Below are 15579 nucleotides of genomic sequence, written 5' to 3'. Positions count from 1 at the left end.
ATTGGTGAAGGTTTTTTCAGAGAATCGTATGACCATTAAAACATTAGAGATCAAGTTTATGCTGTTGAAAGATATGAACTCAACCTTACATTAACCTGGAGATTTTACCAATTCCTAAAAGCCATGGCAGGAATTAGACAAATGTAACCTGACTCCTCTTTACTTAGATTTCCATGGAAACCACTTTTCATTACTAGACCAGGTCCCAGAATCACTTTTTTTCCCAAAGATACCAAGGTCAAATCACAATTAATGTTTAATCATCAGTAATGATTTTTTTAAATAAAATCACAATAATCCTTCTAGTTAAAAAAGTAAGAGACTGAGATGTTGACTAATATGCATTTATGACTGATTAATATTTCTGGATCCAATAAAATAATGATAATTTTTGTTAAACAGTGTTATGCCTGCTAAGTACAATCACTGATCCAGTCCATGTTGAGACAGCGGACGTCACAATTATTTCTATATCTAAGTATATTTGAATTTAAACTCAAAAGAATTGGCAATATTAAGCATGCATAATCAAGGTTTAAATGTAACAGGTATAAGTGTCAGAAGCATATTTTTCTTCCCCCAGCACTTCTGTAACATTCTTAAATAAATCTTTTCTGGATATATCTGTTTGGTGGCATAATGCTGATGGAATAAAGTTCTGGACACATTTGATTTGCACTCACATTTTTGCTATAGTTAAATATTCCTCATCTCTCTTAAAAAAAATACTAGTACAATAAGAATTATTGAATTCAACTTTTTTTTTTTTTTGTCCTGGTTCAAAACCTGCTGAGATTTGTCTTCAAAAACAAGTAACTCAGTGACAAATCTAAATATGCTTGGTCTGTTCTTTTCTGAAGAATCACTCAAAAGTTCAATTAAACATACTGCAATCAAAGAGAGATGTCAACTCTCTTCAAGGACTTGAAGTGAGGAATTTTGTTTGCATGTTTTCTTCTTACAAAGATTGTAGCTTTCAGAGACATCTGATTTAAAATGAGAGTTTTTGTTTGCCAAATTTAAATGAAATTACATCAGGGAAGAGAAGGATTCTCAGTGGGTGTAAATTAGCAAAGTTGATTTAAAGTTGATGGAGGAATATTCATTTATATAAACTGTCATTCTGACACAAGCTGTATATATTTTAACAGGGAAACATTCACATTTTTACAAATTATTCCATTTTATATCTTATGTTTCTCATGATTAACAGAGTTGTCTCATGTAATAGAGGCTGCTGTTTTGCTTGTTGAAGAATATACTGGTTAAAAGCATCACAAGTTAAAAACAATATCTTGATATAAAAGAGTTCACTTTATTTTCTTAATGGCTATTATGGAATCCAGCAGCAATAAAGTATTTTGAGACTTCACTGTCCAAATAATATTAATATGCAGAGGTGGGAAATGAACATCAAGTTACTCAAAATCAACACTGTCCAGGCAGAAACTTGCATCTCAGAAAATAAATTACTTGTAAAACTAAATGTCTATGTGAAATATTAAAGTTTGAAACCATTCTGTATGACCCATTTTAAATACAGTCACCCAACTTATGCTGCTTCTTCTCCAACCATATCTGAAAGTGAGCAGGCACACTGCATCAATCAAAAGAAAACTGCAGTGAGAAAAATAATCCCCCATCAAAGCAAAATACATAAATACATAAATAAAGCCAGTGTTACATAAAATATCAGCAGTACTGAAAAGTATTTAAATGAGTGTTTAAAAACTTAGGGGTATTTTTCTCTTCCTCCTCTGCCTCTCCCAATTCCCTCTCCAGCCTGGGCTTGTTTTATTTGGTGCTTAAAGAGTCTGGTATATTAGGCAAATATTTATGAACTTGACTTTAACCAAAATCCTGTTCACAGCTGCACCTGAGAGTTACTCCAGCCTTGGATTGGAGCAAACTCTTGGGGATCAGCAAATTGTTTGCACAGCCACGGACAGGGAATTAAAAATCTTGTTGAATCAGGATTAGCAGTCTGCATGAGGAGGAGGAGGAGGAGAGCTCATTTCCATAAGCTCTTCATCTCCCAGGCTGCTTCTCAACTCTCTGTGGCCTGCAGACATGTGTGACCCAAAAATGGGAAAAAAAAAAAGTGTATGATTGAGAGAGAAAAAATAAAAATAAAGAAAGAAGGGACTTTTTCAATGACTACAACTTTGCTTTTTCTGCTGGGGAGGGTTTGAGCGACCTTTCTGACCTTTCAGATAGACTCAAAGGACTCCCCACAACTGGAAGTACATAACAGTGTCAAGACAGAGTCTGACGGTACAGCTGAACCTTTGTTCCTGCCCCAGGCAGTGTTGCCAAGCAGGTTAAACTTTGTGGGGCCCTGTTTTTTTCTGTGTTCTGATTAATGGTAGAAGAGCTATGTGTGCCATGTGAAGTCCCACATCTCACAACTGTTGAACCACCTACCAACCTAAGCCTCCCAAGGCCTGGTCAAGAGCATGCTCTCTGATCAATAGGGGCCCTTAGCTGCTTGCTATTTGCATGGGCATCAACAGCATTTAAATCCAAAGCAAAATACACCACTGTAGCATGTATGGGTGTTTTTCATGCAAGATGAATGGATAAAGCTGGCTGAAGTTAAACTATTCAATGACAGAGTTGCCCTAAATTCGTAGAGAGCTAGCAGTGTAATCATATGAACTCAATTTCCTCATTAAGAGCAGGAGCATGAGGGCTCTTACTCAGTAGAGTAAAATACAGACACCCACAACTGTCAGGAGATGTATTTAGTCAAACCTCAGGCTGGGATGGCTATAGGGTCTCTATCACCTACTCAAATTTCTTCATGACTACTGCCAATACTTCCTCTCCTGACTATAACCAGGATGGTTGATGGCTACTAAGTTTATTTTGAAACAAATCAAACCACAGGCAGATGAAAATGTACATATTTGAAATGTATATATTTGAATTATATTGATAATGGAAAAAAAAAAGAAGCACAATGTAACAAAGATAGGCGTTGCAAAATCCAAGTCAAAATGACTGTGGATATGTGTGCAAAGCCAGACAAAAGCAAATCATAGTTTTCACCTAGATTTTTCTTGAACTTATACTTGCTATCCCAGAAAAGCCAACTGAACAACTTAACAACTGAATAACTTCAGCATTAATTGGAGCTATATAGCTAAATCTCTGCTATGCTCTGTGGACCAGATTATGTCCTTCTCTGTGACAGCTCACCCACTGATGGATCTTCTAACAACTGCAATTGTAGAATCAAAAGTAGAAATCAAGTTCTGAAGAGCTCGAAAGAAAAAAATCACACATGTCCCAGCCACGTGGTCACTCCAATCAAACATCCTTTTAGAAGCTGCATTAGAAACTTTACCTTGGGTTTGAACAACTCAGGTTTATTGACTTTATCCATTTTATTTTTATTAAGTAGACTGGCTTGAAATTTTTGAATGAAAAATATGTGCAAATTTGGCCCATTTTCAAAACTTGATTTGTTTTAATGCTGCTAAAGCCCATTAACGTACTTATGATTTGACAAACTTTTCTTTTTTTTTTTTTTTCCTAATTGAAAGTCTTTCTTTCCTCTTTCCTGTCCCATAGAAGCTGTTTTTTCATGTTCCTAAAGTGCTCATTTGAAGTGATCTTTTCCATCACACTTCCCCTTCTGCTGCCAACACTTACACATTTGAAGTCCATCTCGGTTATGACTCTATATCACTTTAAGCACTTCTGCAATCTTCTTGCTCCTAGACTGCTCTGAAGGCTGAAAAGACCCTTAAAATCACTGAGGCAATCCTCATCACCTTTTAAATTGCAACTGCATGTCCAGGCTGTCACACAGGTCGCTAAGGCTGTGTTACACTTATCTAGGATACTCCTACATTTGCTATCCTCGATCTGATGGCTTTTGCAGGTTGGAGACATTGAGAGCCTGGTCATCAGGTCTTTGTCCACAGGAGAGTGCCAACATGAAGGACACATCCCAGATATCCCCACCCAGGATGCTGCTGCCAGTGTTTCCACATTACATACTGCCACCCTACCTCTCCTTTCAACTGTTACAGCATCTGCTATACCCAAATCCAATGAGGAATCTTTAAGATTGGTGTCTGTCATTTCTTCAGTAGGAAACTCTTAAGTTTTAGTTCTCCTTTACACTGTTCTGACCTTTTTGAAAGAATATCACTATATTCTTTCATTTGGTATAAAGCACATGAATTACAAGACAGATTGTTATAACTCCTCTTTTTTTGTACTTTGCTTCACGTCCCAAATTTCTGATTTCCTTCTGAAATCTCACCTCTTCAAACCTACTATCCAACAACAGGCAACATTCCCCAACACCACCTCCACCAGAGCACCCCTTCAGTGTGGCCTTCCCTGCAAGAAGTAGAAATTGCCTCTCCCTCCTTACTCACTGCAGAGAAACCTCAGTTTCAAGCTTTCTTTTGCCTGATGCTGCTCAGGGAATATCCATAAAGGTAGATCACACCTTCTCCCTCCTATATTGCTGCTGTTCCTCCAGCCACAGCAGCCACACAGCAGAGTGGCTGAGACTCACAGTCTGTCAGTGAGTGCAGTGAACCTGAACAGCTGATGAATCCATAAGTTTTTCATGCAGTCCATATTGTTTTCTTGGTGGTAGTGCCAAGGTGACAGGGACATTGCTCACAGTGATACCAAAAATAGATAAATTGATACATACTGCAGAGTGGGCTACAGGTCTTCAGCGTGTTTTTGCAGAATGTTTTTTTGCTTTTGTTGTCTTTAGGACTGGTGCAGTGGCACATTACATTAGTGCAAACTGGTGCTGATTTTCAGAGGCTGTGCCCACTCTGTCAGTATTCAAAATATTACCACAATCTGCAAGTAAGCAATAAGCTATGACAAGGAGTGTGATACTGTAACATAACAATGTACCTCAAGGGACACCTGTGAGGGAGGAGGTGAAACTGAGTGTATTCAAATGCCCAAGGTGTGATTTTTATCTCAAACCATAATGTAATAAGATGTGAAAATAAAAAGGCACAGAGCTGAAGCAGACCATGTCTTTTTTAGAATGTCAACCTGCTTATGTGGTATGCTGTAAACATTCTTGTGTGATTTCCTGCCTTCTAAATAGAATACTTAAAGAATTATCTGAGATAATTTACATTAATGTGTTTCTTTTTAAAAAATCCATTAGCCATGGTATGCCTGGATTCCTTATGTGGATTCTGCTTCAAGAATCCCTTATGCATCCAATATTGTTTTGCCAATGTATAAAAAAACCCCACAATGAGAGAAATTGGCTCAATCCTTTGTTTCATTTTAAATATAAGGGATTTAGAAGCACCAGAAGAAAAATGCAATACACAACTAGTTCTCTATTTTCATAACAAGTCCACTCCTTTCTTGATGATATTTTGCAAGTGTGTCACTAACACAGGTACTACACATGCCTCAAATCCTCCCATGTGATAAAAAATTTAAATTTGCTTAAGCAAAACTAAAACACAGTAGCTTACAAACTCCTTGGGGATAATTTCAAGGGAAGCCATGCTCCATAATTTAAAGTTTTTGTGCACCTACAACACAAATCAGGGGTTCCTAGTTGACAGAAAGTTGAATGTGAGTCAGCAGTGCCCTGGCAGTGAGGAGGCCCAAATTTGTCCTGGGTGCATCAGGTCCAGCACCGACCCCAAAACCAGGGTGTAGATTTTCCTGTTCTGCCCCACACTGGGGTGGCCTCACCTCGAATGCTGGGGGCAGTTTGGGGTACCACAATATAAGAAAGATAATGTATGTGTCCACATACTCTGGGATTCTGTGAAATCATAGATATAAGATAATTTTCAAACAAGGCATGATGAAAAGATGCTGTAAGAAGACTTGAAAGGTGGAAAGCTCATAGTGACCTGTTACCAAGTAACCTCAGTTCTCAGTGCCTTCAGTCTCAAAACAGACATCATGTTATTACATGGTCAGGTAACTAAGGATGAAATACCTTGAACAGCAGATGATAGCTCCTGCTATCAGGCTCTTCTATCAAATCTCAGAACCATTTCTTTTCAAGTTTTAATTCAAGAGTTCTCCATTTAAGCCAGTGCTATTTAAAAAAAAATTGCATTATTCAACTTGAATGGACATCATCACAAATGTCTATTTTACCAATACAGCAAGCCTCAGTCTTTACTCTCTCCAAAATATGCCACTGGTTGTATTTCATGAAAACAGAAGAAAACTTTCATGCAAATACAGTCCAGTCACCAGCAAGAGATTTAATCTAATTGTTGCATAGACAATAACTACTGCAGGTCTTATTATGATTAAATGCTGTACTTATTGAAGCATTGAGTTTCCACTGAGAGGAAACATCTCAGCTCTAGAAATATGCTGTGTCTGTTACTAGCCATGCCTGAAACCATTTTTTAAACATATATGCCCATGAATATGTCCCCTGAACAGTTAAGTCCTGTTCACTTCTTTGGTAGGACTCACAGGCACAAAGCTTGAGATGAAGTCTTCATTTGGAGCCACTGTTATTTCTGCTTGCCAGTATTTAATCATGCTGGTCTATTTGAGATCAGTGGGATAGGCTCTCTGTCCTTATTTGTGACACCCCCAAATGTTCACAGGCATTGCTCTCCTTCCTCTCTAGCCCAGGTAGTCTCTAAGTACTTGTACAAAGCAAACACTTATTTCTGTGCTGTCTTCCCCTTACAGGGAGTCTGCTACCACAAGTTCAGCAGAGCAGGCATATGTTCTCCTCAGATGGGAGAACCATTTGGGAAAAAACAGCCAGTTTGTGCCTTAGAGCATGGTAACATTACTTCAAGTCAGAAATAAAGTTGTGTTTCCTATAGAGTGAGCTATAGCAAATGTCAAAAGGAGAAATAATACAAAAGTTGAGTCTATTTTTCTCCATTAAAGGCCTTGTAGTAATTTCCCCAGTACCATCCCCAGTGTTAATCCTGATTTCAAATTGAGATAATTGCATTTTACCAACCTGAATTTCTGTTCTGGAGCTCAGTTGGATAGACTAACTTTTTTTGCTGTCAGAATTCGAATGTTGTTTAGGGATGCAATCTGTTTTTTAAAAAAATTTGTTCTGCTCTCCAGAGATTCGTAGTAATTCAGATACTGAAATGGTTAATATTAGAGCACTACATATAAATAAATCAAGGAATTTCAGGAGTAGTTGAAGTGATTCCTATACACATGCACACACATGACCCTTCAAGATGAGATGCAGTATATGAGACACTGCGCTGTAAGACACTGAGATGTTATTATGTTTTGTATGGTGGATGCTATATAAAATATTAATGTCTTTCATTAAAATTACTCTTAATGTCAATATGTAGTGTGACTGTGCCATGATTTCTTACGTTAGTAGCTGCTTTAGTAGAAGTTATAACTTTACACTATTCAACCACAATAGTCTCTGTAGTAAATGTATTGCCTCTGTTATCAACTTACTTATGCCCCATGAAAAACCATTGCTATGGTGATGAGAATTTTATGGTACAGTATTTGCCTAATTATAAAACTGTTCCCTAACAGAAGTGTTAATGTTATCTTCAACAGCAAAATCCGTTTTCAAAATTAAAATATATGCAAATAATTGATCCATAACTCTCATCACAGTACTTTTATTGATAATTATCTTTGTGTATTAAAAATGTTCACGGCAAATATAAAAATTATTGCAATGGGTGTTTAAGAGACCTTATTTCTACAACTCTAAGGCAATGTGTACCTTTTTTATTTGCTGATGGACTGTATGCTGTTCAATTGAAAAAGTTACAATAGAAATAAAATTACTCTGATTGTTTATGAAGCATAATCTCATGCAAAAGAAAAATGCAAGATCTGGGTTCATTAAGCATTTATTTGTAAATAGCATCATCCCTTGAAAAATGACACATTTAGTTCTCTGACTTTATTACTAGTTCCATGAGGCTCAATGGTTTTCTTCAAATTATTGTGATTATTATACTCAGTCTGAGAATTTGACACCTGCTGTTTCAAAACTTGATCACAAATGTTTCAGAATATACATCAGATACTACATACAAGAGACAAAAGACTCAGACTACAATAATATGGGAAGATAAAAAAAAAAAAAAAAAAAAAAAAAAAAAAAAAAAAGCCGAAATTGTTCTTCCCTATAAATAAAATCAGTCAAACCAGTTATCTGGAATATGAAGAGAACATTAGGTATTCTCTTGTTAGGTAATGTTAGGTGCATTTAAATTAGTATAATGAAATTTATAATGGAATGGTAAGAAGAAAAAAAAGATCCTACTAGCAGAGGATATAATTTTGGTTGAATCCCGTAACAAACTGTCTGTAGGAAAACAATACTAACAGGGATACAACTGAGAGTAGGAGGGATAAGCACACAAGACCAGAAATGCTTGAATTAAGAAGAATGGAACATCGTTAGATAATAATGGGTAAGAACAATGTGTATAATATTGTACTTTACTTTTCATTCATTATTTAAGTGGTAAAAAGACAGGGCACCTAATATAGTTTAATATCTACTGTGTTACAGTGAACATAATAGTGATGAAACTCTCTATTTTTTATTCCTTTTCCTCTTAGTTTATTCTTCTTTTCCTCGTATTTATAAGTGGCTGGCTTAATAACTGTACGGTTAACTTCGCACAGCATTTCTGAGATATTTGCTTATAATAGAAGCTTCAATACTTAAATCAAAATAATGGAGAACATTGTATTGATGATTATTCAAATAACATCATCCATTAACAGCCTGTGCATCCTGTAGGTTAAGCAGTGTTTCAATTTGATAAAGCAATTAGATGTGATCTTAACTTTGAGCATGCACTGAAGTCTGTCTGCAATAACATAAATATTTGGGCATATGTTTCAACTGGAATGAAGTGCATATGTAGGGTTAAACAGATGCTTTGCTGAGGCACAGATTCTAAAACTGTGAGCCTGATCCTTGATCTATTGAAGGCTTTCAACTCTGCTGGATGTTAGTTCTTTTATTATGTGTAAAGCTGTCCAGGGAGGATGAGATACTGACCCTAAAATGAATAACAGTACATTCAGCCAATGTTTTTGCTCATGTCTGCTTTGAATAGAGATGGAATAAAACTAATGTCCGAAATCTGCCTTATTTGAGAAAAGACGTAAAAAAGGTCAAAACTGGGGGGTCTGCACTTGGATATAATACCAGTTTCTGTCTTTTATCTAAACGTTATTGATGTCAGATACAGGTAAGAGCTGATTCTAGGCTGTTTTGGTTTTTATTTACGTAGGGTATTTTGCAATGCATTGTATTTCTGCAGCATAAAAACTGGTGCTTGTATAATTTCTTTGGGAAAACAAAAATAGAAAGGAACTCCTGTGTAATCAGGTCCAGTTTATGGCTAATGGAGGCAACTAGGTCATATAGTTCTGATAATAAATGTATCAATCTTTTTGTTTAAACCCATTAGATTTTTTTTACCCTTCATTGCTCCTATCTGAAAATTGTTCCAGAACTTCAGTCCTCTGTTAGTTATAAATTTTCTCTTTCTGTCCTGTGTTTACAACCAATTTATACCCATTTGATCTTATGCCAACATTGTCTTAGATTTTAACCCCTCTCTAGTTGAAAAAATATAATAAAATTTTAAAGGAGAAAAGGGAATTACATTGTTGAAAATCTGTAATGCTGACACTGTTAAAATATAGAAAATAGAACATACTCTCACATTCTGATTTTGGGGTACTTTTACTCACTTTCAGAAGTAACCATCAAAATCTAAAACAAACAGAGTTTGCTTTTTTTTTGAAAAACACATAAGTGTGGACATAAATGTGTAAGTGTAGACACTCCTATATATAAACAACCAAACTATCCCTATAATTAATCACTCCTAAATAAAGAGGTAGCTGTGTTATCTTCTTTCTAGCCCTACTTGCCAATTATTTTGAAGGGACACTGGTCAAACCACTGGTCTCTGGGCGTAGCCTTTGTTTCTCACAGACAGAAGACTCAAGAAACTAGCTTCCAAAATATTCAAGGTTTCTGGATTGTACCAGTTTAAGATTATTTACACAAAAGCCATTGTTCTGAGGGTTTTTTTCCCTATCATTGAAACACTGGTTTTTTTTTTTCCTTATCATTGAAACAGGAATTTCCATGTAACAGAGTTTTCACAACAAAAAATGGGGAGTTGGATTTTTTTTCAGGCATTTTGGGGATTTTTCTTGTTTTAAGAAAAGTTACACTAACAACTTCTTCTCCTGCTTGAGTTAGGCACTGTATTATCCATTGGTCCTATTCCCAGATTGTGGAGCTCTTCTGTCATTTATAGCCTTGGCAGAGTATTCACAGAATATAGGTACAGCCCCAGGTCGAAGAGGAAATATTTTCCAAGAGGTTTCTGCTTCTTCTTTTCAAAGAGACTGAACAGACCACCTGAAGATCATCTGTCTTTTGATTACAGAAATGAACATATAAATATACATATATATTATACATATATATCATATAAATACATTTACAGATATAGATAATTTTCAATGCACTATGAATGCAGTAAAATCAGATTTTTGTTTAAGACAGTGAACACACATAACGAGTTTTCAAGGTATTCAAAGCAATAGTATTGTAAATATTTCCCCTAATTGCAAACCCCATTTATAGGTTTTGATTTCAAATACATAAATCTTGTAGGAAGATGAAAACTTGAAAGCAGAAATAAATATAAATCCTTGAATATTGTGAATATCAAAGGCAGAAAATTATTTTATATTTGAAGATCTGCACTTCACTAGTCCTTTTCCAAAATAAATAAGGTCAAGGAAAAAAAATAACACCACATGGCAGCTTGAAATATTCACTAAGAACTTAGCCTTCTTGGACCACCAATACCATTGTTTCCTGGAAGTGAAGATTTTGTGTTGGAAATACTTGTATCTAGCTTTGTTGAAGACTATAGGAACACATAAATTTTATAAATGTTGAAAGGCCTTGATAGGACACTGTCAATCTTCAAGGATATCTTCAAGATAAATATGCTTGCCACACTAAATTTTTCCCTGTCTTTTCAGGCTGGTAATAAATCTTGTAAAGTAAGTTCTACTTTCAAAGCATAGGAAAGAGTTTAAAATATTTAAAATAAGAAGAATTAAAAATGCTAGTGCCCAATCGTATTGATTTCACTTAGAGTTGAGGGCACTCAGCACCTTGCAGGAGGCTCTTGCAGCATCAGATGATCAGGCCCTTATGCAGAAGGAAATCTTTCACTGATTGCTCTTAACTATAAATGGTGTCATTTCAGAAGAAGCAGCTCAGAATGTCAAATGTGTGACACATTTTTAGGCCCACTCTCTGCAAACATTCATGCACAGGGGAGCGTGTACTCAGGTGAGACAACTTGATGAGGTCTGCCAGGCACAAGGAGGCAGGAGCCACTCTCCCTTGGCTAGCCTAGGCAGAACCTTGCAGCCAACAGATGGATTTTCTCCACTCCCTCATTTTCCTCTATGAGCCTCTTTGAAGGCTCTGAACTGGGTGCAGAGATTTACTCCCTTACAAGTGCTCTCAGAAATGTTTCCTCTCCCTCCCTTTCTAAGTCACTTCATACACTTTATTTCCTTTTGGTGAACTTTCCAAGACGCCCAGCACCTGTCCCTTTAATATAGCACACTGGTTCTTTCCCTCCATACTGTACATTATCCTCATTAGCACATATCAGTCAAAAGCACTGTTAATTAAACTGGCAAGATGATTACACACGCCTCCATGTGCCCCCTCAGAGCATCCGCTTGCCAAGATTTTTTCCTCCCTCATCTAAAGTGGGTGGAGAAAGCCCTGAGTAAACGAGAATTTAATATTTATAAAAAAGATCCCAGTGCATTGTTTTCTTGGAGCAAAATGGCTTACACATTATCACCACTGTCCCAAATAAATAAATGCAACACTGACACCAGTCTGTAAAACTAACACATGCATATTTGATCCATACAGGCACTGCATATTATGATGTTTCTTTTCAAAGCTCCGCTCCAGGTAGAAGACTCAATACACTGGCATTAAAGTCTGGACTAATGAGGATGTCATAAAGAATTGATTAAAGCTAGGCAAACCCAATAGGTTAAGGGGATTGGGGTGTTTAGCTTTCTTTTTCTTTTTTTTTTTTTTTTTTTTTTTTTTGTCTTTGTAAAAATCTGAATTATTTCCCAGGTTTTCTATTCACTTCCACTCGTATGTGTCATTTTCACAAGGAAATTCATTGGCTTCCAGCAAATATTTCTACAGCATTTCAAAAGTTATAACCATTTTTGCCACATTGCCACAAAACTCTTTAGAGAGTTTGCAATTCTGTAATGTGCTTTGGATCAAGCTCTCTTCAAGAATACTATTGGAATGACAGAGCTGGAGGGTACAGTAGTGGAGTATAAATAAAGGCAGGCAGTGGTGATCCCTGAAGCAAAGATAATGTACTTTTCTAGTACACATACACAGGCTTGATAGCTGCAACATAAGCCATCCAAACATCTCTCTAGCAGAACACAGTTCTAAGAAGATGTAAGAAAATACTGTCTTGCAAGGAAGGAGATGAATTTGCAGAAATCCATCATTAAGACTAAAGAAATGTTTATTCCATAGCAGAACACGAGCACCTAAGCTGCTGAGAAGTGGGACTGGTATTCAGCTGACTGCTAACACCTTATTCTCTAGTACAAGAGATCTTGAATGTTGAAGAGAAAAATATAGTGTAGATCAACAGCACTTTTGCAACTGATTTTTTTTCTCCTCTGGTACCAGAAGAGGCCAAGATTTTGAAAATTATTGTGAACTGGTGAAAAATTAGGGGAAAGAGAAGCATAAGTGAGAAAGATGGGATTTGCTCAAATTATTTTGAATTGTTTCGTTTAAAACTGTCTTTTGGAAGCTGAAATGTGGTTTCACATGTAAATAAATACTGACAGCTGGAAAGTGAAAAAAAAAAATTCTTTTTAAAAAGGAAATTCACAAAAGCTTCTATGTTCAACAAATATTTCCTAGTTTGATTATTCCACAACTTCCAGTAGAAAAATTTGCAAAAAGTCTTGACCTGTTGTTTGGGACTTTGACACATAATTTAGCAATATTAAACCTACCTTGACAGAAAGGGAAAGAGACACTTCTTATAAAAGTTTTCAGGCTGACCATATACATGTAAGAATTCTCTTATTTTCTTTGAACTTCAGCCACATTTAACTAAAGAGAACAAGACCCTCCTTGTGTGACATAGAGCAATTTTCCCATCAAAAGTCCTTGCACATACAATTCAGAGGGGCAACATCTTACTTGTTGTTTCAAAGGCTAGCATAAATATGTCTGAATCATGATAGAAGATCAGCAACATTTAATAAGCAATTATTAATTTAAAATGGGAAATGGTTATTAAAATTAACTTTAATGTATCATTCATTATTAAAATTTAATTACTAATTTATTTTTCTTCTAAAAATGAATTCTGATCACTTAATTTTGAAATTTTTTTTGCTACCTATGTTCCATGCTCCAGAATTCAGCTAAATTTCAGTAGTCCAGTTCAGAGAAAAGAGGAGAAGAATACTAGGTGCCCACAAAAACATACATGCACACTCATACACAGGTATTGAAAGGTCTCATCATATACAAAGAAGATAATCAAAAACCTCTGACCTAGACAGATTATAGATTTGCTCCAGGACAAAATTTACAGCTTGTTTTTTCTGCTGTTTTAAATTGAGATGCCTGACTCAAAGGCTCTGTTATACTGGGCACACCTTCCCAAAGTGATCTCGGCTATTTTTGGAGTGGAGGCAGAGTTTGCCAACTATCCCTTCCAGTACTGTCCTTGAAGTCCCAGTCTTGACATTTGCAGCCTATTTGAAAGCAGCAGACATGCACTGCAAGCACTGCTGGACCCAATTCCACCCTCTTTGAAGTCAATAATTTTCAGACATGGATGGAAGCTAGCCTGATATTGCAGTTTAGTTAGTGTTACAGATGCTGGGCTAAAATTTACCACCTGAGTTTCTCTCTTCTCCTGTATGATACCTCCACATCAGGTCTAAAATATTGAATGCTACATTTATTACTCAATGGAGCATTTTGGATCTCTAAAATTGGCTGGGAAGTGCATAGATGTCACTAGCTTCAGGTTTTATTACTTACTAGCAATGATGAAGATAACATTTTCCTTGGCAATTAAGGAAAGCAATGTACTATAAATTTAAAGGCCTGTTTTGATGAAGCATCTTTGTACTATCTGGCTTGTATATAAGGGACCAGCTGTGGTCCTGTATGACAAGTAAAAAACCCATTTCACCCAGGACAACCTAAAGCTTAGGTAAATACTGATAGAAGTCACCCATCAGAAAAAGGAGTAGGAGGAGCTAATTTCTTCATCATAATTCCTCCTTAGGCTTAATGTGTATGTTGTGCAACAACCACCAGCATAAGAAGGAGGTGACAGGACTCACACCATTGAGAAACCCAAACTCGTGCAAACAGGTGTAGCTGTCTTCTCCATTACTCACTCTTATACCCCACACGCCAAATGTCCCTACAATGATTTTTTGACTCATACCAAAGAAATCCCTCTGATAATCACTGGTAGGTAAAGGTTATGTTTGTTGTGGTTATGTTAGACCGATCAGGATCTGGATTGTTGTCAATAAACAACTGCTTCAGGACACATAGCATGAGTAGGAAAAACAAGCTAAAGGCCATAATGATAGTCCATAGGAAGTAATGGAAGTAACAGGTCTAATGTAAACATGGATCCCACTGAAAGTGATTTATAGTTACCTAAAGTAAGTTGCAAGAGAGATAAGTTTTAGCCTGAGCAATTATCCTTCCCTCAAAATCTACTATAAATATGTTTACATGATGACAAAAGCCTCTTAGTATTTCTGAATTACAGTTAGGAAAAAAAAGGGGAAAGGAAAATATAATAATCCAACCAAACAGGAATATTCCAACGACTTCCAAGGAAAGCACATTGAAAAGTAGTTTTGGAAACATGACAGAGTGATAGAAAGGGACTTCAGGCATATAGGCCATATCTGCCATCTGTTAGATTTTCCAGTTTTACAGGGCTTGAAAAAGGCACTCGCCCACTTGCAGTAATGAGTAAGAAACAGTCTCTGAGGAGAACAGGCAGCATCGGGGTGAACTTCACAAGACTGTGTCTGCTTCCTTGAAATGCTCAGAGGCTACTGGTAAAGAAACAGATCAAGTCTGGGTTGGTGGAAGAGACTTCCCACCACTCTAAGCATGAATATCATGTTACTAGTAGAAAATGACTGTGCAAATTAGCCAACAGATGCAATTCAAGAATACTCTTTATTCTTTTCTTCTGAAACATCCAGTCCCAGGAGATGTTAAAGACAGGACACTAGGACTGCTGGGTCACCAATCTGATTTATTATGGCAGTCACTTCAAATGATTTGAAGACATATTAATATAGACTCACTGCAACAACTGTGTTCAGGTTCTGAGTGAGCCAGCAGCAAACAATTTTTTTCTAGAAACCTTGGGAAGCTGGATTCCTTTAGTTTCTTTCCTTTTTAAGCATGTGACAAAGTCCTGCAATGTTGGTCACACACCCTAGGCC

This window comes from Vidua chalybeata, chromosome 6 (genome assembly GCF_026979565.1).
Source record: "Vidua chalybeata isolate OUT-0048 chromosome 6, bVidCha1 merged haplotype, whole genome shotgun sequence".
In the NCBI taxonomy this organism is placed as follows: Eukaryota; Metazoa; Chordata; class Aves; order Passeriformes; family Viduidae; genus Vidua; species Vidua chalybeata.
Note: the sequence above shows the minus strand (reverse complement) of the source record.